Source organism: Rattus norvegicus, chromosome 15 (assembly GCF_036323735.1).
Source record: "Rattus norvegicus strain BN/NHsdMcwi chromosome 15, GRCr8, whole genome shotgun sequence".
Lineage (NCBI taxonomy): Eukaryota > Metazoa > Chordata > Mammalia > Rodentia > Muridae > Rattus > Rattus norvegicus.
Window position 1 is genome coordinate 46,723,119 of NC_086033.1, and position 26,272 is coordinate 46,749,390.

The 26,272-nt window shown below is 39.5% G+C and overlaps 1 pseudogene; it reads right to left on the reverse strand.

Annotated features, from left to right (window-relative positions):
• Positions 1 to 24,937: 24,937 nt before the first annotated feature.
• On the reverse strand, positions 24,938 to 26,014 carry Brcc3-ps4 (BRCA1/BRCA2-containing complex, subunit 3, pseudogene 4; annotated as a pseudogene).
• Between the last annotated feature and the right edge of the window lie 258 nt (positions 26,015 to 26,272).

Genomic DNA, 26,272 nt, shown 5'->3' on the forward strand with positions numbered 1-26,272 from the left:
TAATTAAAACAATGCTTTAAAAGTTGAACGGTGCCAAACATAAGCTTCTTATAACAGTTCTCAACTTATGAATTGAGCTGAGGGAGCGCTCATTTGCATCTTCAATAACTTTCTGCCAAATGCCCATGGGGAGCAATCTGAAACTCACAAGTTTGATTAATCAGTTAATACAAAGAGAGATTTAAGAATTTCAAATTGTTACCAATTGTTACCTTGGTCTTAAGAACAGTTCATTGTTATATGGAAATCAAACAATACCTTTGGTTTGGGGAATAAAGTTAACTTATTGTAAGAATGTTTACAAGGTTAAAGGGGACTTTCATAACTTGATTTGCTAATAAAGAAAATATTTGGTCCGAACCTCGTTGATCCTGGCCCACAGCTCCCTGCTCCCAAACCCTGTGGGAGGGAGAGCCCAGACAGGTGGGCACTCCAGAGACTGCAGGGCAGGAGAGACCTCCAGTACTGCCCACCCTTGGCCACATCCCTGGCCCAAGAGGAAACTGTATAGGGCCTCTGGGAACAGGAAGATAGGGGCACTCAATGCTGTGGTCCAGACACCATCTGGATCTGAAGGGACCCGGTCAACAGCTCCCTGAACCCAAATCCTGTGGGAGGGAGAGCTAGACCTTCAGAGGGGGAAAACATGCTTGGGAAGCCAGAGAAGACTACTCTCTGCTCACATTTCTGACTCTAGAGGAATACGCCTAGTGCCATCTGGGCCCCCTGTGCACAGAGTCCGGGCGAAGGCGGGGCAGGCCCTTCTGGTTGCTGCCCTCACAGAGAGCTGAAACCAGGATCTGAGGAGCGACTTCAGGCCCGAGACCAGAGGTAAGACCAACTTTTTTGCTCCAAGTGACCTGCCTGGTGGACTCAGGACACAAGCCCACAGGAACAGCTGAAGACCAGTAAACAGGAAAGACTACATGCCAGAAAGCAGAACACTCTGTTCCCATTACTGGCTGAAAGAGAATAGGAAAACAGGTCTACAACACTCCTGACACACAGGCCTATAGGATGGTCTAGCCACTGTCAGAAATAGCAGAACAAGGTAACACCAGAGACAACCTGATGGCGAGAGGCAAGTGCAGGAACCCAAACAACAGAAACCAAGGCTACATGGCATCATCAGAGCCCAATTCTCCCACCAAAGTAAACAATGAATATACAAACACACCAGAAAAGCACGATCTAGAATTAAAATCACATTGGATCGTGATGCTGGAGGATGAAAGACATAAAAAACTCCCTTAGAGAAATGCAGGAAAATACAAATAAATAAGCAGAAGCTTACAGAGAGGAAATGAAAAAAATTTCTGTAAGAGTTACAGGAAAACACAATCAAACAGGCGAAGGAATTAAAAATGGAAATAGAAGAAACAAAGAAAGCACAAAGAGAGACAACGCAGGACATAGAAAACCAAAAGAAGAGACAAGGAGCCGTAGATACAAGCATCACCGATAGAGTGCAAGAGATAGAAGAGAGAATCTCAGGAGCAGAAGATTCCACAGAAATCATCGACCCAACTGTCAAAGGTAATGTAAACTGGAAAAAGATACTGGCCAAAAACATACAGGAAATCCAGGACACAATGAGAAGATCAAATTTAAGGAAAATAGGTATAGAAGAGAGTGACTCCCAAATCAAAGGACCAGTAAATATCTTCAACAAAATCATAGAAGAAAACTTCCCTAACTTCAAGAAAGAGATGCCCATAAACATACAAGAAGCCTACAGAACTCCAAATAGATTGGACCAGAAAAGAAACTCCGCCTGTCACATAATAGTCAAAGCACCAAATGCACAAAACAAAGAAAGAATATTAAAAGCAGTAAGGGAAAAAGGTCTACATATAAAGGTAGACCTATCAGAATTACACCAGACTTCTCACCAGAGACTATGAAAGCCAGAAGATCCTGGACAGATGTCATACAGACCCTAAGAGAACACTAATGCCAGCCCAGGTTACTGTATCCAGCAAAACTCTCAATTAACATAGATGGAGAAACCAAGATATTCCATGACAAACCAAATTTACATAATATCTTTCTACAATCCAGCCCTACAAATAAATGGTAAAGCCCACACAAGGAGGCAAGCTACACCCTAGAAAAAGCAAGAAACTAATCTTTTTGGAACAAAACAAAGAGAAGACAAGCACACAGACATAATCTCACATCCAAATATGAATATAACAGGAAGCAACAATCACTATTCCTTAATATCTCTCAACATCAATGGAGTTAATTCCCTAATAAAAAGACACAGATTTACAAACTGAATACGCAATGAAGACCCAACATTTTGCTGCCTACAGGAAACACACTTCAGAGACAAAGACACTACCTCAGAGTAAAAGGCTGGAAAACAACTTTCCAAGTAAGTGGTCTGAAGAAGCAAGCTGGAGTAGCCATTCTAATATCAAATAAAATCTATTTTCAACCAAAAGACATCAAAAAATATAAGGAAGGATACTTCATATTCATCAAAGGAAAAACCCACCAAGATGAACTCTAAATCCAAAATATCTATGCTCCAAATACAAGGGGACCTACATTCATAAAAAAAAAAAACTTACTAAAGCTCAAAGCACACATTGTGCCTCACACAAAAATAGTAGGAGATTTCAATACCCCACTCTCATCAGTGGACAGATCATGGAAATAGAAATTAAACAGAGACATAGACAGACTAAGAGAAGTCATGAACCAAATGGCTTTAATGGATATTTGTAGAACATTCTATCCTAAAACAAAAGGATATACCTTCTTCTCACCACCTCATGGTACTTTCTCTAAAATTGACCATAAAATAGGTCATAAAACAGGCCTGAACAGATATAGAAAGATATAAATAATCCCATGCATCCTATCAGACCATCACGGGATAAAGCTTGTCTTCAATAACAATATGGAAAGAATGCCCACATATACATGGAAGTTGAACAATGCTCTACTAAATGATAACCTGGTCATGGAAGAAATAAAGAAAGAAATTAAAGACTTCTTAGAATTTAATGGAAATGAAGATACAACATACCCAAACTTATGGGACACAATGAAAGCTGTGCTAAGAGGAAAATTCATAGCTCTGAGTGCCTGCAGAAAGAAAGAGGAGAGAGCATACATCAGTAGCTTGACAGCACACCTAAAAGCTCTAGAACAAAAAGAAGAAAATACACATAGGCAGAGTAGAAGGCAGAAAATAATCAAACTCAGAGCTGAAATCAACCAAGTAGAAACAAAAAGGACCATAGAAAGAATCAACAGAACCAAAAGTTGGTTCTTGAGAAAATCAACAAGATAGATAAACCCTTAGCCAGATTAACGAGAGGACACAGAGAGTGTGTCCAAATTAACAAAATCAGAAATGAAAAGGGAGACATAACTACAGAATCAGAGGAAATTTAAAAAAAACATCAGATCCTACTATAAAAGCCTATATTCAACAAAACTTGAAAATCTGCAGGAAATGGACAATTTCCTAGACAGATACCAGGTACCAAAGTTATGGGGGGAGGATGGGGAGGGGAACACCTATAAGGAAGGGGAGGGTGGGTTTTAGGGGGATATTGGCCTGGAAACTGGGAAAGGGAATAACAATTGAAATGTAAATAAGTAATACCCAATTTAATATATATGGAGGAAAAAATTTAAAAAAAGGAAATATTTGGAGCTTGAGAGATGATTTAGCTGTTAAGGACACTGGCTGCTCTCCTAGATGACTTGGGTTTTATACCCACATGATGGCTTATAATTGTTTGTGACTCTAGTTCCAGGGTATCTGATTCCTTCCTCTGGCCTCTGTGGACACCAGGTATCCATATGATGTGTGCACAGACACACACACAGACACACACACACACACACACACACACACACACACTCACACACACACACACACTCACACACACACAATAAATGTAAAAAGAAAAGTCACTTCCCATAGTCTGAAAGCCAAGAATTCATGCTCAGACAGAGAGGTCTCATGAACTTGTTTTTCAGTAGATGGCTGCCCTTCTTTGTTGTCAATCAGTCAAGGAGTTATTGTCCTTCCATCCTGTGGCTTTTCTCTCCAGGCTTCAAAGTATGGTTTGTTATCCTGGCCAATGGAAAAAAGAATAGTGGATGCCTATCTACTTAACACTTTTTTGTGGAGGTGTCAACTCTAGGATTCCTGCCCATAGTCCATCATCAGGAACCAGTAACATACAGAAGAGGAGTTGAAGATGAATTAGAAAAACAGTCTATCTATGTATACCCCATTTTATTTTTGCATTGACTTAGAATATCTTCAATTCTCAAAATGCTTCATTTTCTATATAGTCTGAAATATGACTTATTATTTCTGGGTATATATTTATACACACACATATATATATGCAAGTATGAATATGTCATACACTTGTGTCTGTGTGTTTCTGTGTGTCTGTGTATGCACATGTTTGCATGTAAGTCTAGGTGCCTGGGCCCACAAAAATCAGAGGAGGATTTGGGGTGTTACTTTACTTTACTTTACTTCATTGAGACAAAGTCTTTCAATGAAAGCTGACAGCTGTCAGGCTTCAATAATCTTGTTCCTTACAGTAGGATCATCGGAACAAATGTGTCTTTGCTGGATTTTTACATAGGCAGTGAAGATCTGATCTCAGGACCTCATGCTTGTATAGCAAGCACCTTTACTTAATGACTTATCTCCTCAGCCCCAATATCTGAATCTCTCCACACATAGAATCATGCTTTTTAAAAATCTAACTTGATTTTATGGTTGTTAGTAAATGATACCAACATGTATAAAGTAAGATTTAAAGATAAATGCATTCATGTGGAGGGCCAGAGTTAGCAATAATTGTTATGTTTTAATGTTAGCCAAAGTTACATTGTAAGCTTAAGAAATCCATGGATCAAAACTGCCTATGGTCTGTAAAGTCCTTGCCCTAGGACAGAGACTTCCTGAAATGCTGGAAGCTGCTTTTTATGGGAGATAACAAGCCACATGATTTCACTCCTCTAACCAGGTATGTTTGACCAAACTACACTGGATGTGCTTGATCACATGTAGGCAGGAGGAATGTGTGTAGGAAATATGTCAGGATTTAGGCTTGTCTCTAATTGGATGTGGTGGAAAATACTGTGGCCTTATGGGATTGCCCTTTTATGTCTCTGCAAGGTGTGATTTATGGCCATTTTCTAGAAACCCAGAGATGAACCTGGCCAGAGAGTCCATCAACCTGGCCAGTATTTAGTTAATTGCTTCAAATTGGCTTTACACCATGGTAATGATCTTATTTTCAACTGGTGGGATTAACATAAAAAAAAAAACCACTTAGCCAAAAGACAAATTTGTTGCACAAAAAACAGAGTAATTCTGTCAAGTTTCTGACTTCTTTTGGTCTATGCCACTTCACTCTTCCCAGGGGGAACAGAACCCATCTCTAGCAAGCATCCTAAACCAAAGGTTAAATCCTAGCTTAGTTTAGCAGGGCATGCTATGTAAATGTAGCTCCACCTGCTTGTGCAAGGGACCAGTCTGGGAACATAGCAATACCCCATTCTGAAACTGTCCCCAAGTTCTAGGTTGTGTGAGTTAGATTATGAAATTTATATGCTTCTGTCATCCACTATATAGTTATTCAAACTGCCCTAGTCATTCAACATTTAGTTAGTATAACTAGGGAACAAACAAACAGTATTTATTGAATACCAAGACTCATAATTATTAACTAATTTTAAGATGCAGAATAATATATAATAAGCTATAATCACTTTATAGCTTGCAAACAAAAATGGAGGACAATGTTAAACAATGTTGGCTTCAAACCCAAGTTTTCTTAACATTGAAGTCTGTGCAAATTCTTACCTTCCTCACTTCCTGTAAAGCTTATTAATGGCCTCAGTTCCCTACCCCCCATTCCTTTAAAGCTTCATGGCCACAGCTGCCAAACAAGTAGGGCCACAAGGCCAGTGTTTTGGAGTTGAGTTCTTTTATATGAAAGTGATTAGACATGAACCTCAAGACTGTTACATTCAGCATGTTTTAGAAGATGTTCAAATACAAACAGATTGGAGCTGGACTCCTAACCTTACCAGTACTTGCTTATATTTTTGTAGTGTCCCATGGCTATCCTCTGAGAAAATTACCTTAAGTCATCTACCAAGGCTGGGGTAGGTTAGGAAGGCAAGCTCAAAATCATGTCCGACTTGTCAAACACCTCACCTTGGATCTAGATTTTTGACGGTTAGCTTTGTTCATTCATACTGACTTTCAGAGGTTATAGGGTTCCTGCAAATGCTGTGACTAGCAAGGAAACAGATCACAAGAGGCAAGAAGGAAACTTGGTTGAGTATGACTTAACACTTTTTTTGTGGAGTTGGCCACTGTAGCCTGGCTGGTTCAAACTTCTGGAGTCTGACTCTAAAGAGTTTAGTTTTAAACATTTAAACACAGTATGGTTTTGGAAAATGTTTTCTCATGATAATGATCAGAGTAAAGCCTAGGGCATAACTACACTGAAACTCCTTTGCAAAGTACCGGTCTTTTGCAAAGTACCTATGATGTCTTCTACAAGAATTGGTTCTATTGACTGAGAAACAGTACTCAGGATAAGGGTCTAGGGAGGAAGGGTTTGTGATAAGCATTATAGTAAAGATCTTTTGTGAAGTACATGGGGCCTCTTTCATATGGATGAATTCTCTTGACTGAGAAACAATGTTCAGGATAAGGGGGAATTGGGTGAGTCCTGCTCTACAGAATAATAGCAAAGACTACCAGCTTATTAACACATCCATTTCCAGTTTTCTGGGTGGAAAACAGGCATGCACATCTCATGGAGAAAAACCTGTGTGCTTATCGATTCTGTTTTCTCTATTGTAAGTATATGGACCTTATGCCTTCTATAAGAGGTTGTGCAATTATTGGTGGGTGTCTGGGTGCTTGTGGCTATGCTTTAAGAATAGGGGCATTTACTTAGCCCAGTGAGGAGCAGAGTTATAACAGAAACTACTCGCACAAGAACCTGTGCTGAGTTCTTTTAGCTTTTTACTGCCTAGGCTGTAATAAAGGTTTTCATATTTCTTTTGGCTGTAGGAACTGAATAAGAACCCTGGCATCCAGAAGGAAGGCTGGTAATGTGGCTTAGTCTTGGGTGCTTTGCAATCTTTGCTTTTGGAAAATAGAGGCTAAAGTGAGTATAGTTTGCATATCAGGTTGGGTTTTTGTTGTTGTTTTGTTTTGTTTTGTTTTTGTGGTAAGTTTCCACTGCCAATTCCTTGTATGACAGTTGCTCTCAACTCAGTGGTGAGGAATAGAAATAACTTGACCCACAGTGGCATTTGTTGTGCAATACTCATCCTAATGTTATAGGATTTAAGACATTTTGTATTTGGAAATAGACAAGATCATAACAAGCTGTTATGATAAGCATTTAAGCCTTTTTTTCGGTTAAAATACCAGCAAACTTCTGGTTAATTAGTTTTGCATACTCAGCAAGTGAATCCTTTGCACAGAGTTGGGAGACCAATATATTGTCCTTGTTTTTATTGAACAGAAATACAGAAACTTAACGTTTTACTAGCTGTCAAAATTGAAGGCATATTTAGACTCAAATCCTACAAACTCCAGTTCACTGTTGGTGACCCGAGTTGACTGTCTTTGTTCTTTTCCAAAATAAACAAGATTGAGCCTTCAGCCACGAACAGGCTTCTGTGTTCTTTGGAAATGCACTTCAATTTGCCCCAACAGGAGAAGGGAGGAATAAAATGGATCAGAGTAAGTACTGATGCATTTGTCTTCTGCAGTGTCTACTCTGAAAGCTTTCAACCAGATCGAGATGCTCCCACCATCTGAAAACAGGTTAGTAGCAATGCACAACACACATCGTCTTTGCCAGTAAGAGAAGACTCATAATAATATGTCTCACTCTATCTTACAAATGTGATACAAATATACCTCAGCCTTCCCTGGATACTGATGAGGTATAGAACCATAGGAAATCACACATCTATCCTGGAGGAACTGCATGGAAAATCAATCAGACACTTGCTACAAGAGGCATTAAGATTATATCCATGTGTGAAGATTATATCCATGCTGTCAAGTGACTTCCTCTATATCATCACCATCTGTTTATTCTCCAAGTTGCTCCCAGAATATCTAGCCTTTAGAAATATTTATTTTTATGGGGTTAGAAATATGACTCTAATGGTTAAGATGCTGAATGCTCTTCCAGAAGTCCTGAGTTTGTTTCCCAGAACCTATCTATAACCATATTCTGATGGTTTCCAAACCACTGATGTGCATACCATAAGTAAATGAAAATAATCATAATTTTACTATTTTAACTTTGTGTAGGTATGTATGTCTCTGTGTGGGTATGTGTATGTGGGTGGAAGCACTCAAAGAAGGCAGATATTTTAGGGCTCCTGGCATAGAGTTACAGGGAGTAATGAGCCTCTTTTTTTTTTCCCGGAGCTGGGGACCGAACCCAGGGCCTTGCGCTTGCTAGGCAAGCGCTCTACCACTGAGCTAAATCCCCAACCCCGAGTAATGAGCCTCTTGATGTGGACAAATGTTGAGAGCTGAACTCAGGACCACTGGAAGAGCCGAAAGAGCTCTTAATTATTGAGCTGTCTCTCTAGCCCAGTAGCAAGCACTTTTGCTTGGTGGTTTATGACTAGGAAAAATTATGGATCTTGATTGCTCTTGCTTGTGACAGCAATTTTGTTTCCACAGAACCTTGGCCAGCTGGCTTCCCTGATCTTCCGTGTCCACCCCACTGATTATTCCTGCTCTGAGGCTATGGGCATTAACAAGGATATGGAGAGAGTGGTTTGTACATGTTTCTTTACATTTGGAAGCTTCTTGTGTTTCTTGTGTTTTCTCCCCATGGCTCTTGCTTCCAGAAAATTGGGAAGAACTTTTGGATGTATGTCTGGAATTCAAATACAACACTCAAAGCCCCCAGTTTATCAGTGAGATATCTTACATTTACATTACTTGTATCTCTACTTAAAACTTGGTTAGCTGATGTATAGTTTTCATTCAGACAATAGTGTTGTGTATTAATCTTAAGAGGCTGATGAGTAAGTCAGGGGTGACAGTGGTTATTTGAACTCTAAAAACATTCTGCTCTAGTTGTTTTAAGGCTTAGATTTGGGGAGGATCAGAGTCTTATTTTCCAAAATGAAGTTGTGATAGTTTATAAATAATTAAAAATTAAAAAGAGAGAAGATTGAAGTTGTTTTGAGAATGTAAATTGACTTAAAATTTATAGGCAGTCCTTCTATATATTTATTTTGGTAACCATACATTTTGTTGCTTTTAACTTTGGTCAGAGAAGCTTCTTTTTGCAGTGGGCAGTTTGTTCAAACTCATAATGGGGCAAAGAGCTGAGAAGAACTGATTATTGAGTGCTTGGCCCTAGATGGGTGTTCTGTATCTACCACCATGGTGCCCAGAAAGTGTTGCAGAAAATGGATCAGGGGATATATAAAGTCTGAGGATGGGGAGGAGTGTGTCAAATTCTATGAAATTCCATTGGATTAAAAAAATCCCAGCAGCAAGAGCTACTTCCATAAGGTCTGTACAAGACCAAGCCAACAGAAACTTCATTGCCTCAGCCTGCAAGAGGGTTCAATGGAGACCTGGGAGGGGGCAAAAGAGTTGGGGTCAGAAGGAACAAAGAAGGAGAACAAGTCTATTGTCTGACCAAGCTCTTAAACTTTATTTCAGTACAGTGGCTTATAAAGACAAGCAAGCAGGAAGGCCACACAGGGCCCAAGACCGATTTCACTACTGTCACCACCCTCGCATTGTTCTTTCAGTTCCTGTAACCCTAAACTGAAAATTGTGGGTATGCTGATAAGAATGGATAACTGACTAGGTTTCTCAGAGGGTATAAATGGGCTTGGTATTCCTGAAACACTCCTGAGACAGAGGGTGTGTAGGCATGCTTGGTTCCCGGCCTTCCATTATGGACATGGTGTGTATTTTTACTGCAATCTGGAACTCAGTAGCCAGAAGAATCAGGATTCCAAGTTAATCTTTGGCTACATAGGGAGATCAAGGGCAGCATAGGCTGTATGAGACTCTGTCTCAAGACAGGCAAGGCAAAAGAAACTAAGAAATATTAGTATACTGTAGCTGTCTCCAAACACATCAGATGGTTGTTAACCACCTCACTGTGGGTCCTGGGAATTGAACTCAGGACCTCTGGAAGAGCAGTTAGTGTTCTTAACCACTGACTCATCTTCAACAGAGGAATCTTGAATGGCCAAGAAGCACTTAAAAAATGTTCAACATCCTAAGTCATAAGGGAAATGCAAATCAAAATGACCTCAAGATTGCACCTCACACCAACTAGAATGGCTAAGATAAAAAAACTAAGCACATGCTGGCGAGGATGTGAAGAAAGAGGAACACTCCCCTATAGCTGGTGGGATTGCATACTTGTACAACCATTCTGGAAATCAATCTGGTGGTTCCACAGAAAATTTGAAATAGTTCAACCTAAAGATCCAGCTATACAACTCCTGGTCATATACTCAAAAGATGTTCCACCATATCACAAGGATATATGCTCCACTATCCTCACAGCAGCCTTATTCATAATAGCCAGAAATTGAAAGCAACCTGTGTGTCCTTCAACCAAAGAATGGATACAGAAAATGTGGTTTATTTATACAATGGAATGCTATTCAGCTATTAAAAACAAGAACATCATGAATTTTGCAGGCAAATGGATAGAACTAGAAAATATCATTCTGATTGAGGTAACCTAGACCAAAAGGACATTCATGACAGGAGTCTAGCATGGCTGTCCCCTGAGAAGCTCTAGTAGCAGCAGACTGAGACAGATGCAGATACTCACAGCCGGACCCTGGACAGAGGTCAGGAAGAGTTAGGAGAAAGACTTAAGGAACTGAAGGGGATGACAACCCCATAGGAAGACCAACAGTATCAACTAACCTGGACTTCTGGGAGCTCCCAGGACTAAGCCACCAACCAAAGAGCATACATGGGCTGGTTCAACACCTCCCTACTCCCCTTACCTCTACCCTGCACATATGTACATAGGACTGCCTTGTTTGGCCTCAGTGTGAGCTGATGCTCCTAATTCTGTAGGGACTTGATGTCCAAGGGAGAGGAGATGCTTGGGTGGGGCACCCTCTCAGAGGCAAAGGGGAGAGGGAATGGGTAAGAACTCTGCAAGGAGGGGCTGGGAGGAGGGCAACATTTGGAATCTAAATAAATAAAATAATTGATTAATAAAAGAAACTAAGAAATAATGAAATCCACAAGGACTTCTCTCATCTTAACATGTCAACAGTATCTGAGATAATAAAGCTCCTCCTTATCACCACAGAGCTGGCACTGTGCTCCTTCATCTTGTATTTTTTATGTAAAGGTCAAAAAACCCAAGATGAATGAAGAACTAAGACTCTCTATCATAGCTGTTCAAATATTTGAGGCAGGATGTTTTTACAAAATCTCCTACTTTTAAGAGTATGTTTACCCAGTGTTGATTTAAATACTGAAGGAGAAAGAACAGGAGAGAGGAGACCTTTGAAGTCTTCCCCAGGGAACCCTATGCTCATTATCTTTCAAATTATGTTCAGATGGAATTTGCTTTATCATAAGTTAAAGAATAATTCCTGATCTGTCATTTCCATAAGCCCAATTTGTGTAATTAAACTGAGTTCCCTCTGCATATTAAAGTGAAGTTTTGCTAAAAAAGAGGTACCAGCTGGCACACATATTTGCTGAAGACATTTTTATGAATATCGATCCAAGTTTCTATCTGAACCCCCTTTGATTTCCCACCTGATCAATAATGAGAAAAAGATAAAATAAAACAAACTTGGTTTCTTTTTGATCTATCCAGAACTCAAGAAATGCATAGATATTTCTGCTCCTCTCTCTCTCTCTCTCTCTCTCTCTCTCTCTCTCTCTCTCTCTCTCTCCTCTCTCCCCCTCCCTCCATCCCTCCATCCCCCCTCCATCCCATTCTCTTCCTCCCTTCCTTCCTTCCTTCCTTCCTCCCTCCCTTCCTTCCTCCCTACCTCTTTCTTTTTCTTTCTTTCTTTCTTTCTTTCTTTCTTTCTTTCTTTCTTTCTTTCTTTCTTTCTTTCTTTCTTTCTTCCTTCCTTCCTTCCTTCCTTCCTTTCTTTCTTTCTTTCTTTCATTCTTTCTTTCTTGTGTGTATATGTGCAAATGCATTCACCATAGTGTGCATGTGGAGGCCAAGGATCACCTTACGGGAAGTTGGTTCTCTCCTTCTGTCACGTGGGATCTTGGAGCTGAGCTCAGGATGCTGCTAGGCTTAGCACCAAGTGTCTTTACCCACTGGATTTTCTCATGACGCACACAGGTATTTCTAGAAGCTCTTCACACTGTAAGGCCTGTAGATGGGATGCTCAGGGGTTGGACCTTCTTTCTTGCAAGAAGAACTCTTCATCTTTCAAGTCCACCTTGCTCCATTCCCTTAATCTCACAAATCGTTCTGTGTGTTTATTTCACACAGAGAATTTTGAGAGCTCTCTTAGCCTTTCATTATCATAAGCAATTTTAAGGCAAGCTCTCTGTCTCCAAGCATACAAAGGAGGCTTTGGCGACTCATGGCTCATGTACGGGTCAGTATGGAAGAAATTATCTAATATAGAATGGCTAGAACATTTTGATCAGAGGTTCAGGATTGTGCAGGTTTCCTGGACCCTTATCTTCTGGCAGGCACCCAGCAGGAAGAGCTACAGTGGCAAGTGAGCTCCCGGCCCACTATCTTGCTCAGTTATGATGGGTGCACTCTGGAAAGACATGGCTGCAGACTTTGTCCCAGGTTTGCTCCTTGCTACTGATGTGCCTTCTCATGTTTGTCATTGTCATAGTCCTCATTTATTTGGCTTGGTGTGAGTGGATACCAAGAGACCCTCACTGCCTATAGCCTGGTGTGATTAGTTCCAGGATGACAGCTGACTCTTTTGGGGCAAGTTTTCTGCAGATCAACATGAAGGTGAAACTTCTTGAGATAATGTTAAATGAATTAATGATTTTATGGAATTCCTGATTTGATTAAATAGTTTTAGGAAGTTAACTTGATTTAAGTAATTTTGCGAAGTTAGGGTAGTTGATAGAAAGTCTAAAGTTAGAATTAAGAATAGAATGTGCCCCTTCCTCATAGACTGGCAAGAGCTATGTGAGTTAGAGAAAGGAGTACAGTTACTATAATAATTGTAGTAGTAAGAAAAATAAGCTTAGCTCAAATTAATGATCAAAGAGAGCATTCACTCTAGGTTGGGCCTTAGTTCCTTGGTCTTGGGATCTAGGTAACAGGCTTTCAATGTGCACCATGAAATCAAAAGGTTATGAATAAAGAAAAAACAATTCTATTTTAAGAACAGTGAATAGCTGATTAGCTAGTCTAGCTGATCAAGATATCAAACAAGATAAATGACAGATGACTTGTACCTTGGTAAATACAGATTGTCTAATATGGGCCAATTTGGCCAATATAGGCCAAAACTATAGATTCAGCCTGCTTAAGCTTTGTTAATCTATGACAAGAGAATCTTTGATTTTGGGTTATAATGAGCTTGTGGAAAAGAAAGATAGATGAAGATTGCTCTTGGTCTACATAAATGGATAGATTGTTTAAAAAAATATTGATTATTGTTGTGTAGCTTAAGAGGTCAGTACAACTTTGTGAGATTGGCTCTCTCCTTCCACCTTTGCATGAATTATGGAGATTGAACTAACTCCTTCATCAGGCTTGCATGGTAAGCTACTTTACCCATAGAGGCATCTCCCTGATCCAGAAAAATTCCTTCATCTATGATTCGAGACTCTGGATTCCCTATGCATGCTAAGATTATCTTATTTGTCTAAGCACACTTAAGGGCCTTTTGTAACCATGCTTCTTCTTTAAGTAAAATGTGGAAGGAGCTGTTATTTTACTCTTAGATAAGATTGTGTAAGGACATACCCAAACACTGTGGATAGCTCACACACTCCCCTACCTCCTACTTTGGCAGATCTGAAGTAACTCATTGAGAGTTACTCATGAGGGGGTCACTTAGCTTTTAAAACCATCCACCTTGGATTGCAAGGCTAAAGCAATGGTCTTCCAAATTTCCTCTAATCTCCCATTCCTGGAGAGGCCATTTAATTTTATAATGGAGAGATATTGACTTACTGCCAGGTGCCAACTTTCAGTGCCCCTTTTTATAGTTCCATTTACATACCCTTGTGAAGATCAGAGCTGGATAGAAGGGTTTATGGTCTCTTTGCTCTGGCTTTGCTGGAAAAGCAAATGAAATTGCAATAAAAAGTACATCTGCCAGCAGCAGTTGTGACAGGACCATATCTTCCAATTTTAAAAACACAGTGAATTACAGCAAGGACCAGAAGTGCCTCAGATAGATACTTGGCTTCTAGATCAATACTGGCGTCTTTGCTGTGCATCGTATGCTGATTATCCTATTTGGCTTCTGTTATTTGCTTTGGTGTGGGCCATGTAGAACTGGGAAATTATTTTAATTTGTCCTCAGAGGAAACTTTCTGTCCTTTCTTTTGGTATTATATACAAAATAGTGTTGTGAATACTGCAGAATTCACCCTTGTTTAAAATCTCTGGTCTTATACTAATAACGTTTCATTTTCATAATCCTAATTACTTTATGGAGATTTACAGTTGGTTACACTGAAATCTTAATAAGTAGGAGAAATAAAATACTTATTTACCTGTTTTTCTTTGTTTCTGACACTGCTTTTGTGGGTGATGGTCTATTCGTAGGACATGAGTTACACTGAATTAACAACACTAGTGATGTTTCCTGAAATTCTCTCCTATTTTCTGTGCCCTACCATATAGAGCCATTTACTTTTGCCCAGATAGTCAGCTCCCCAACCTTTCCTGCTCTGACAGGGTCCTCTAAAAGTCTACATTATTATGCTTTATGTGCAGCTTCTTTCCTTTTATCCTTTCTAGGTTCTAAGCCACCACTGGCCAGCACTGGTGGACAGTAACATCTTTCCTATGACCTCCCAAACTTGATATTTATCACATCATTGTGCTTTTCTTTTCTCATATGTGTGTGTCTCTGTGTATGTTTGTGCACACGTGCCTGTGGTATGTATGTATGTATGTATATATGTATGTATGTATGTATGTATGTATGCATGCATGCATGTATCTATCTATCTATCTATCTATCTATCTATCTATCTATCTATCTATCTATCTAATCTATCTATCTCCATCCATCCACCCCACAAACCCATTCAGACACCCACCAATATCTCTTTTTCTACCACTCTCTCTATATCTATCTATCCACCCCATACCCCCAGGCCCCCAGCTATGTATCTATCTCTGTATCTCTGTATCTATCTCTGTATCTCTGTATCTCTGTATCTCTGTATCTATCTATCTATCTATCTATCTATCTATCTATCTATCTATCTATCTATCATCTATCTATCTTTCATCTTTCTATCCATCCATGAGTCCATCCACTCAGTCAGCCCCCACATACTTATCTTATCTATCTCTATCCATCCATCTACCCACACATCCACACATACACCCACCCATCTCTCTCTCTTTCTCTCTCTCTCCTCTCTCTCTATCTATCCACCCCCACACACACCCAGCTATGTACCTGTCTGTCTGTCTGTCTATCTATCTATCTATCTATCTATCTATCTATCTATCTATCATCTGTCTTTAACACCTATAGATCCATCATCTATTATCTTTATCATCATCTCTATTTCTAACACCCAGCTATGTACGTACGTACGTATGTATGTATGTATGTATGTATGTATGTATGTATGTATGTGTGCGTATGTATGTATGTATGTATGTATGTATCTATCTATCTATCTATCTATCTATCTATCTATCTACCATCTGTCTTCATCACCTATCAACCTATCATTTATTATCTTTGTCATCATCTCTATTCTCGTTGATCAATTATCATCATCATGTATCTATTCATGTTGTCTTTTCTAGTAGTTTAAACTCCTTCTCTCCTGATTAGTCCTCATTTTCCTTTACTGTATCCAGCAATGTTTCTTTTAATAGCTGTTCATTAAATATGTATTGAAAAATCAATGACTGAAGATACCCTAGGAGAGTACTGTATAAAAGATGCCTTTACATTTTTGCAATGATTATGGTTTCTTTATCTGGGTCTTTGTAACTACTTCAAGTTTACCGTCAGATGTTTTCTAAAACCACCCTCATTATGTAAAACAAGTGGGTCCTGGGTGGGAATAAAAGCTGAAATCAGAAACCAAGGAACCCTCCCTGAAGTCTATTCATTTTTTTATGCTGTGTTCTTCATCCTGTCCAGTGGTGAAATAGCTTAAGCACACCACTTGACAGTAAAATTTCAAATTCCTGATTTTATTTTCATCCCAAACAGAATAAGATTACTTTCCTCTCTAATTGAATTTTTATTTTTAAAGAAACCTAGTGGCACCACAGAAATGTGTTGAAATGTAGTGACAAGATCAGTATCTTTTCATTCTATATTTCATATATGTGAGTACACTGTTGCTGTCCTCAGACACACCAGAATAGTTGTCGGATCCCATTACAGATGGTTTTTGAGCCACCATGTGGTTGCTGGGAATAGAACTCAGGACCACTGGAAGAGCAGTGTTCTTAACCATTGAGACATCTCTCCAGCTCACCATTGTTCTTTCTGATGGTCAACATTTTTAAAGTATGAACACTGACCTAAAAGAATACTTGATGATTATCTACTATAATCTCATTTTATTTATGAAAGTGAAGCAAGACTTATGTTCATAGTTGGACTATAAGAATATTCAAATCATTTTATCCACACCCCATGTTTTCTTTTTATCACCTACCCTCCCCACCCCCCTTTTTTATATTAATTTGAGTATTTCTTATTTACATTTCGAGTGTTATTCCCTTTCCCGGTTTCCTGGCAAACATCCCCCTAATCCCTCCCCCTCACCTTCTCTATGGGTGTTCCCCTCCCCATCCTCCCCCCATTGCCACCCTCCCCCCAACAATCACGTTCACTGGGGGTTCAGTCTTAGCAGGACCCAGGGCTTCCGCTTCCACTGGTGCTCTTACTAGGATATTCATTGCTACCTATGAGGTCAGAGTCCAGGGTCAGTCCATGAATAGTCTTTAGGTAGTGGCTTAGTCCCTGGAAGCTCTGGTTGCTTGGCATTGTTGTTCATAAGGGGTCTCGAGCCCCTTCGAGCTCTTTCAGTTCTTTCTCTTATTCCTTCAACGGGGGTCCTATTCTCAGTTCAGTGGTTTGCTGCTGGCATTCGCTTCTGTATTTGCTGTATTCAGGCTGTGTCTCTCAGGAGCGATCTACATCCGGCTCCTGTTGGTCTGCACTTCTTTGCTTCATCCATCTTGTCTAATTGGATGGCTGTATATGTATGGGCCACATGTGGGGCAGGCTCTGAATGGGTGTTCCTTCTGCCTCTGTTTTAATCTTTGCCTCTCTATTCTCTGCCAAGGGTATTCTTGTTCCCTTTTTAAAGAAGGAGTGAAGCATTGACATTTTGATCACCCGTCTTGAGTTTCATTTGTTCTACGCATCTAGGGTAGTTCAAGCATTTGGGCTAATAGCCACTTATCAATGAGTGCATACCATGTATGTCTTTCTGTGATTGGGTTAGCTCACTCAGGATGATATTTTGCAGTTCCAACCATTTGCCTACGAATTTCATAAAGTCATTGTTTTCGATAGGTGAGTAATATTCCATTGTTTAGATGTACCACATTTTCTGTATCTATTCCTCTGTTGAAGGGCATCTGGGTTCTTTCCAGCTTCTGGCTATTATAAATAAGGCTGCTATGAACATAGTGGAGCACGTGCCTTTTTTATATGTTGGGGCATCTTTTGGGTGTATGCGCAAGAGAGGTATAGCTGGATCCTCAGGCAGTTCAATGTCCAATTTTCTGAGGAACCTCCAGACTGATTTCCAGAATGGTTGTACCAGTCTGCAATCCCACCAAGAATGGAGGAGTGTTCCTCTTTCTCCACATCCTCGCCAGCATCTGCTGTCGCTGGAGTTTTTGATTCTAGCCATTCTGACTGGTGTGAGGTGGAATCTCAGGGTTGTTTTGATTTGCATTTCCGTTATGACTAAAGATGTTGAACATTTCTTCAGGTGCTTCTCCGCCATTCGGCATTCCTCAGCTGTGAATTCTTTGTTTAGCTCTGAACCCCATTTTTTAATAGGGTTATTGGTCTCCCTGCAGTCTAACTTCTTGAGTTCTTTGTATATTTTGGATATAAGGCCTCTATCTGTTGTAGGATTGGTAAAGATCTTTTCCCAATCTGTTGGTTGCTGTTTTGTCCTAACCACAGTGTGCTTTGCCTTACAGAAGCTTTGCAGTTTTATGAGATCCCATTTGTTGATTCTTGATCTTAGAGCATAAGCCATTGGTGTTTTGTTCAGGAAATTTTTTCCAGTGCCCATGTGTTCCAGATGCTTCCCTAGTTTTTCTTCTATTAGTTTGAGTGTATCTGGTTTGATGTGGAGGTCCTTGATCCACTAGGACTTAAGCTTTGTACAGGGTGATAAGCATGGACCGAGCTGCATTCTTCTACATGTTGACCTCCAGTTGAAACAGCACCATTTGCTGAAAATGCTATCTTTTTTTCCATTTGATAGTTTTGGCTCCTTTGTCAAAAATCAAGTGCCCAAAAGTGTGTGGGTTGATTTCTGGGTCTTCAAACTGTTCCATTGGTCAATCTGTCTGTCTCTGTACCAATACCATGCAGTTTTTTATCACTATTGCTCTATAATACTGCTTGAGATCAGGGATAGTGATTCCCCCTGAAGTCCTTTTATTGTTGAGGATAGTTTTAGCTATCCTGGGACTTTTGTTATTCCAGAGGAATTTGCAAATTGTTCTGTCTAACTCTTTGAAGAATTGGATTAGTATTTTGATGGGGATTGCATTGAATCTGTAGATCGATTTTGGTAAAATGGCAATTTTTACTATATTAATCCTGCCAATCCATGAGCATGGGAGATCTTTCCATCTTCTGAGGTCTTCATCAATTTCTTTCTTCAGAGTCTTGACGTTCTTATTGTACAGATCTTTTACTTGCTTGGTTAAAGTCACACCGAGGTACTTTATATTATTTGGGTCTATTATGAAGGGTGTCGTTTCCCTAATTTCTTTCTCGGCTTGTTTCTCTTTTGTGTAGAGGAAGGCTACTGATTTATTTGAGTTTATTTTATTCCCAGCCACTTTGCTGAAGTTGTTTATAAGCTTTAGTAGTTCTCTGGTGGAATTTTTGGGATCACTTAAATATACTATCATATCATCTGCAAATAGTGATATTTTGCCTTCTTCTTTTCCGATCTGTATCCCCTTGACCTCCTTTTGTTGTCTGATTGCTCTGGCTAGAACTTCAAGAACTATATTGAATAAGTAGGGAGAGTCGGCAGCCTTGTCTAGTCCCTGATTTTAGAGGGATTACTTCAAGTTCCTCTCCATTTAGTTTAATGTTAGCAACTGGTTTGCTGTATATGGCTTTTACTATGTTTAGGTATGGGCCTTGAATTCCTATTCTTTCCAGGACTTTTATCATGAAGGGGTGTTGAATTTTGTTCAAATGCTTTCTCAGCATCTAATGAAATGATCATGTGGTTTTGTTCTTTCAGTTTGTTTATATAATGGATCACGTTGATGGTTTTCCGTATATTAAACCATCCCTGCATGCCTGGGATGAAGCCTACTTGATCATGGTGGATGATTGTTTTGCTGTGCTCTTGGATTCGGTTTGCCAGAATTTTATTGAGTATTTTTGCGTCGATATTCATAAGGGAAATTGGTCTGAAGTTCTCTTTCTTTGTTGGGTCTTTGTGTGGTTTAGGTATAAGAGTAATTGTGGCTTCATAGAAGGAATTCGGTAGTGCTCCATCTGTTTCAATTTTGTGGAATAGTTTGGATAATATTGGTATGAGGACTTCTATGAAGGTCTGATAGAATTCTGCACTAAACCCGTCTGGACCTGGGCTCTTTTTGGTTGGGAAACCTTTAATGACTGCTTCTATTTCCTTTGGAGTTATGGGGTTGTTTAACTGGTTTATCTGTTCCTGATTTAAATTCAGTACCTGCTAGCTGTCTAGGAAATTGTCCATTTCCTGCAGATTTTCAAGTTTTGTTGAATATAGGCTTTTATAGTAAGATCTGATGATTTTTTGAATTTCCTCTGAATCTGTAGTTATGTCTCCCTTTTCATTTCTGATTTTGTTAATTTGGACACACTCTCTGTGTCCTCTCGTTAATCTGGCTAAGGGTTTATCTATCTTGTTGATTTTCTCAAAGAACCAACTTTTGGTTCTGTTGATTCTTTCTGTGGTCCTTTTTGTTTCTACTTGGCAGATTTCAGCTCTGAGTTTGATTATTTCCTGTCTTCTACTCCTCCTGGGTGTATTTGTTTCTTTTTGTTCTAGAGTTTTTAAGTGTGCTGTCAAGCTGCTGACATATGCTCTCTCCTGATTCTTTCTGCAGGCACTCAGAGCTATGAGTTTTCCTCTTAGCACAGCTTTCATTGTGTGCCATAAGTTTGGGTATGTTGTACCTTCATTTTCATTAAATTCCAAGAAGTCTTTAATTTCTTTCTTTATTTCTTCCTTGACCATGTTATTGTTGAATAGAGCATTGTTCAACTTCCACGTATATGTGGGCGTTCTTCCCTTATTGTTATTGAAGACCAGCTTTAGGCCATGGTGGTCTGATAGCACGCATGGGATTATTTCTCTTTCTGTACCTGTTGAGGCCTGTTTTTTGACCAATTATATGGTCAATTTTGGAGAAAGTACCATGAGGAGCTGAGAAGAATGTATATCCTTTTGCTTTAGGATAGAATGTTCTATAAATATCTGTTAAGTCCATTTGGTTCATGACTTCTCTCAGTCTGTTTACGTCTCTGTTTAATTTCTGTTTCCATGATCTGTCCATTGATGAGAGTGGGGTGTTGAAATCTCCTACTATTATTGTGTGAGGTGCAATGTGTGTTTTGAGCTTTAGTAAGGTTTCTTTTACGCATGTAGGTGCCCTTGTATTTGGGGCATACTTATTTAGGATAGAGAGTTCATCTTGGTGGATTTTTCCTTTGATGAATATGAAGTGTCCTTCCTTATCTTTTTTTGATGACTTTTAGTTGAAAATTGATTTTATTTGATATTAGAATGGTACTTCAGCTTGCTTCTTCTGACCATTTGCTTGGAAAGTTGTTTTCCAGCCTTTCACTCTGAGGTAGTGTCTGTCTTTGTCTCTGAGGTGTGTTTCCTGTAGGCAGCAGAATGCAGGGTCCTCGTTGCATATCCAGTTTGTCAATCTATGTCTTTTTATTGGGGAGTTGAGGCCATTGATGTTGAGAGATATTTAGGAATAGTGATTATTGCTTCCTGTTATATTCATATTTGGATATGAGGTTATGTTTGTGTGCTTTTCTTCTCTTTGTTTTGTTTCCAAGACAATTAGTTTCTTGCTTTTTCTGCGGTGTAGCTTGCCTCCTTGTGTTGGACTTTACCATTTATTATCCTTTGTAGTGCTGGATTTGTAGAAAGATATTGTGCAAATTTGGTTTTGTCATGGAATATCTTGGTTTCTCCATCTATGTTAATTGAGAGTTTTTACAGGATACAGTAACCTGGGCTGGCATTTGTGTTCTCTTAGGGTCTGTATGACATCAGTCCAGGATCTTCTGGCCTTCATCGTTTCTGGTGAAAAGTCTGGTGTGATTCTGATAGGTCTGCCTTTATATGTTACTTGACTTTTTTCCCTTACTGCTTTTAATATTCTTTCTTTTTTTGTGCGTTTGGTGTTTTGACTATTATGTGACAGGAGGAGTTTCTTTTCTGGTCCAATCTATTTGGAGTTCTGTAGGCTTCTTGTATGCTCATGGGTATCTCTTTCTTTAGGTTAGGGAAGTTTTCTTCTATGATTTATTGAAGATATTTATTGGTCCTTTGAGCTGGGAGTCTTCACTCTCTTCTATACCTATTATCCTTACGTTTGATTTTCTCATTGAGTCCTGGATTTCCTGTATGTTTTGGACCAGTAGCTTTTTTTACATTATCTTTGACATTTAAGTCGATGATTTCTATGGAATGTTCTGCTCCTGAGATTCTCTCTTCCATCTCTTGTATTCTGTTGGTGAAGCTCGTATCTACAGCTCCTTGTCTCTTCTTTTGGTTTTCTATATCCAGGGTTGTTTCCATATGTTCTTTCTTGATTGCTTCTATTTCCATTTTTAATTCCTTCAACTGTTTGATTGTGTTTTCCTGTAATCCTTTCAGGGATTTTTGTGACTCCTCTCTATGGGCTTCTACTTGTTTATTTATGTTTTCCTGGAATTCTTTCAGGGATTTTTGTGATTCCTCCCTGTAGGCTTCTACTTGTTTATTAATGTTTTCCTGTGTTTCTCTAAGGGAGTTCTTCACGTCTTTCCTAAAGTCCTCCAGCATCATGATCAAATATGATTTTGAAACTAGATCTTGCTTTTCTGGTGTGTTTGGATATTCCGTGTTTGCTTTTGTGGCAGAATTGGGCTCCGATGATGCCATGTAGTCTTGGTTTCTGTTGCTTGGGTTCCTGTGCTTGCCTCTTGCCATCAGATTATCTCTAGTGTTACTTTGTTCTGCTATTTCTGACAATGGCTAGACTATCCTATAAGCCTGTGTGTCAGGAGTGCTGTAGACCTGTTTTCCTGTTTTCTTTCAGCCAGTTATGGGGACAGAGTGTTCTGCTTTCGGGCATGTAGTTTTTCCTCTTTACAGGTCTTCAGCTGTTCCTGTGGGCCTGTGTCTTGAATTCACCAGGCAGGTCGCTTGCAGCAGAAATGTTGGTCTTACCTGTGGTCCCGAGGCTCAAGTTTGCTCGTGGGGTGTTTCTTATGAGCTTTCTGTGGCGGCTGCAACCAGGAAGATCTGCTCCGCCCTTTCCGGGAGCTTCCGTGCACCAGGGTTCAAGATGGCGTTTTGTGTTTTCCTCTGGAATCAGTAATGTGTGCAGAGTGCAGTCTCTTCTGGTTTCCCAGGCGTGTCTGCCTCTCTGAAGGTTTAGCTCTCCCTTCCACTGGATTTGGGTGCAGAGAACTGTTTATCAGGTCGGTCCCTTCAGGTTCCGGCCGTGTCTCAGATGCAGGGGACCCGCTGCTGCTGTGCCCTTATCCAAGGGAACCCAGAGGCCGTATACAGTTTCCTCTTGGGCCAGGAATGTGGGCAGGGGTGGGCAGTGTTGGTGGTCTCTTCTGCTCTGCAGTCTCAGGAGTGCCCACCTGACCAGGCGGTGAGGGCTCTCTTCCACGGGGTTTTGGAGCAGAGAGCTGCTGTGTGCAGGGATCCGCCGGTTTGGGACTTCTGCTAAATACCAGAAGTGTCCGGTCCTAGAGCCCCCTTTTTTTTCTGAAGCAAGTTCTCACATTGTAGCCCAACTGGCTGGGAAGTATATAGCTCAGAATGACTTTAACTGTAATTTTTCTACCTCGACTTCCTGAGCACTGGGATTGCAGGCATGTGGCACTACATATGGCTCGCCCATCACCCTAATTATTTCATAAAGTGGAAACTTACTTCCTACTCATTCTAGATTTTTACATGTATTGAGTTGTATGTATATGCATCTATAATGTTAGCACAGAAACAGACTTATGTACTAAACACTAAATTTAAGGTACAAAACTGGACAAAATTAACTTTATGTCACACTGTAGTAAGAATACATATACTGTACAATGTCTATTCCCTGACTCTGGAAATCATTAATCTGTTCTCGTCATTAATTCTGTCATTTAAACAGTGCTCTAGAAATGCAGCCGTACAGTAAGTGGTCTTTTAAGACTAGCATTTTTTTTCATTTACTATAATAGCCCAAGGATCAACATATTAGCAGTATGTTCCTTTCTACTACATAGTAATATTCCATAGTAATGGTTTGTTTAGCCATTTACTCACTGTTGAATATTTGGGTTCTTTCTAATTTGCAGCTATCACAGATAAAGCTGCCATGAAACGTTTTGTAAAAGTTTTTGTGCCGAGACAATATGACAAGGTGGATCATGTTAAGGGTATGCTTAACTTTAAAAAAAATTCCAAACTGTGTAGCTCTATTTTAACATTTCTGTCATTGGTGTATAAGAAATCTAGTTTGTATCCTTAACAGTATTTGATATTTTCACTATTTTTCCTATAGCAGTCCTGATAAGTATATGCCACTCCATGAGATTCCATCTATATTCACATAATTACTTGCCATCTATATGCCCTATGGAGTGACAATGCTTATGTTTCTTTTCATTTTCTATTGGTATTGTTTAATTTTGAGTTTTAAGCATATCTTTTCCACTGATCAGATATTATATGGTTTCCTCTTTTTTTTTTTTTTTGCAGGATAAAAGTTTTAATTTTGACGAAGTCCAATATATCCACTTTGTTTTCTGATGGAATTTTGCTTTTGAGTTGAATATACTCCTGAATACTTGAGTTGAATACTTAACTCCTGAAAATTTTTCTTAAATAATTTTTATAAGTTTTCCATATTAGATTTAAATTGATGACACATTGGGAGGTACTTCTAGAATATATTTTATTGGCTTTTGGAGGTTCAACTTGTTGGAATGACTGGCTTTTCTTCCTTGAATCACATTTGTACTTTTTCAAGATTAGTTAAGCATATTATTGTGGATTTATTTCTGAATTTTCTGTCCTGTTGTATTTATTCTTCTGCAAATATCATAGGATCTTTATTACTATAGCTTTATAAGAAGTCTTGAAGTTATATGATATAGGCCCTCCATCTTTATCTTTTTCAAAATTGATTTTTGTTGAATAAACTGTATGCCAGGTGTTTTTATCTGCCTTTGTTGTTGTTGTTGTTGTTGTTGTTGTTGTTGTTGTTGTTTTCCTGCTTTATTCTAGGGACGGCAGCTCCTCCATAAGCTCTTCCTTTTCTTGTTGTAACTCCTGCAAATGCTGCTGGTTTTCCTCTACTCCTACCACTGCAGTGGAGGACCACTGACTGCTGACATCTGACTGCACACATTCTTGGTAAATACTGAACCATTATGGATCTTGGTCACTGAGTCCAGATGTGTAAGGCTGTGAATCCTTCTATATGCATCCTGTTCTTCTTGATTCAAGGCATACTTTACCAATAGTGATAAGAGATATGAGGCACAATGTAGATTGGAATTTCAATTCTCTCATATTCTGAGCTTTTGGGGGTTTGTATGGATTGGAAGCAAGTGTAGGGTACCCAACCAGTCTTTGTGTTTTTGTCTTCTATAAAACAGAAAAAAAAATAAGTCCTACAAATCCTTGATCCATTATTTGGTACATGGCTTTTGCACCAACATTAACATGTGAAGGCCAAACAGTTATATGAGTATGGGAGTGATACCAGTCAACAACTCCCATGGGACTACCTGTTAGTTCAGCCAACCTTTCTTCCTTTCTTAAGGCTGCACACAGCTGCTCTGGAGAAATTTCTATATGGTCCTTTCTCTTGTCAGAACGCCGCAGAACAGAATGGGTGTAAACAATTCTGATAGTATCCATCTTTTCTGGAACTGTGCTCATTTCAGTTCCAGTGTATGTAAATTTGAAGTCACTCCTTATGTCATCGTTCAACTCTCCTATACATAGACCCATCACCTCCTCCTTTTCTGTGCTCAGAGCATGGTTGAGACAAACTAGGAACATGTCAGACTCAAGATGAACTCCTGCACGACTTGCCCCACCTGCACCACCATCTTCTTTCCATTCAGGTCCACCATGGGTGTACAGCCGCTCATCCAACCTGGTGCTCAGACACAAGATCAGGATCTTTTATGGCAGCTTCTCTTTCTTTCTAACTAGAAGGTATTGTACCTGGCATGGTCAGCTATATATGCGGCACTACTTACCATTTATTATTTAAGGAAGTTAGAGGCTAAGGACAATGGTAAATTCCTAGTCACAAACACTTTGAGATGATTTGCAGGACTTTAAAGAGCATGGTTTCACAGCATAGGAAAGAGTAATATAATTGATAAGCCAGAGGGCTCCTTACTAATATCTTATTCATCTTTGAAAATCTCCCGAGTCATTTTAAAGGACATGTTTGTTTTAGCCTGCACATAATGTTAGAATTTACTCTATTTGTTGTAAATCAGGTTTATCTAGATGTCCCCTTTCTTGTTGAAGGTGTAGAGGGCTGTCTAAGAATTGCTGGAGTGCACACTCTCTGTTGGTCTTTGAGATGAG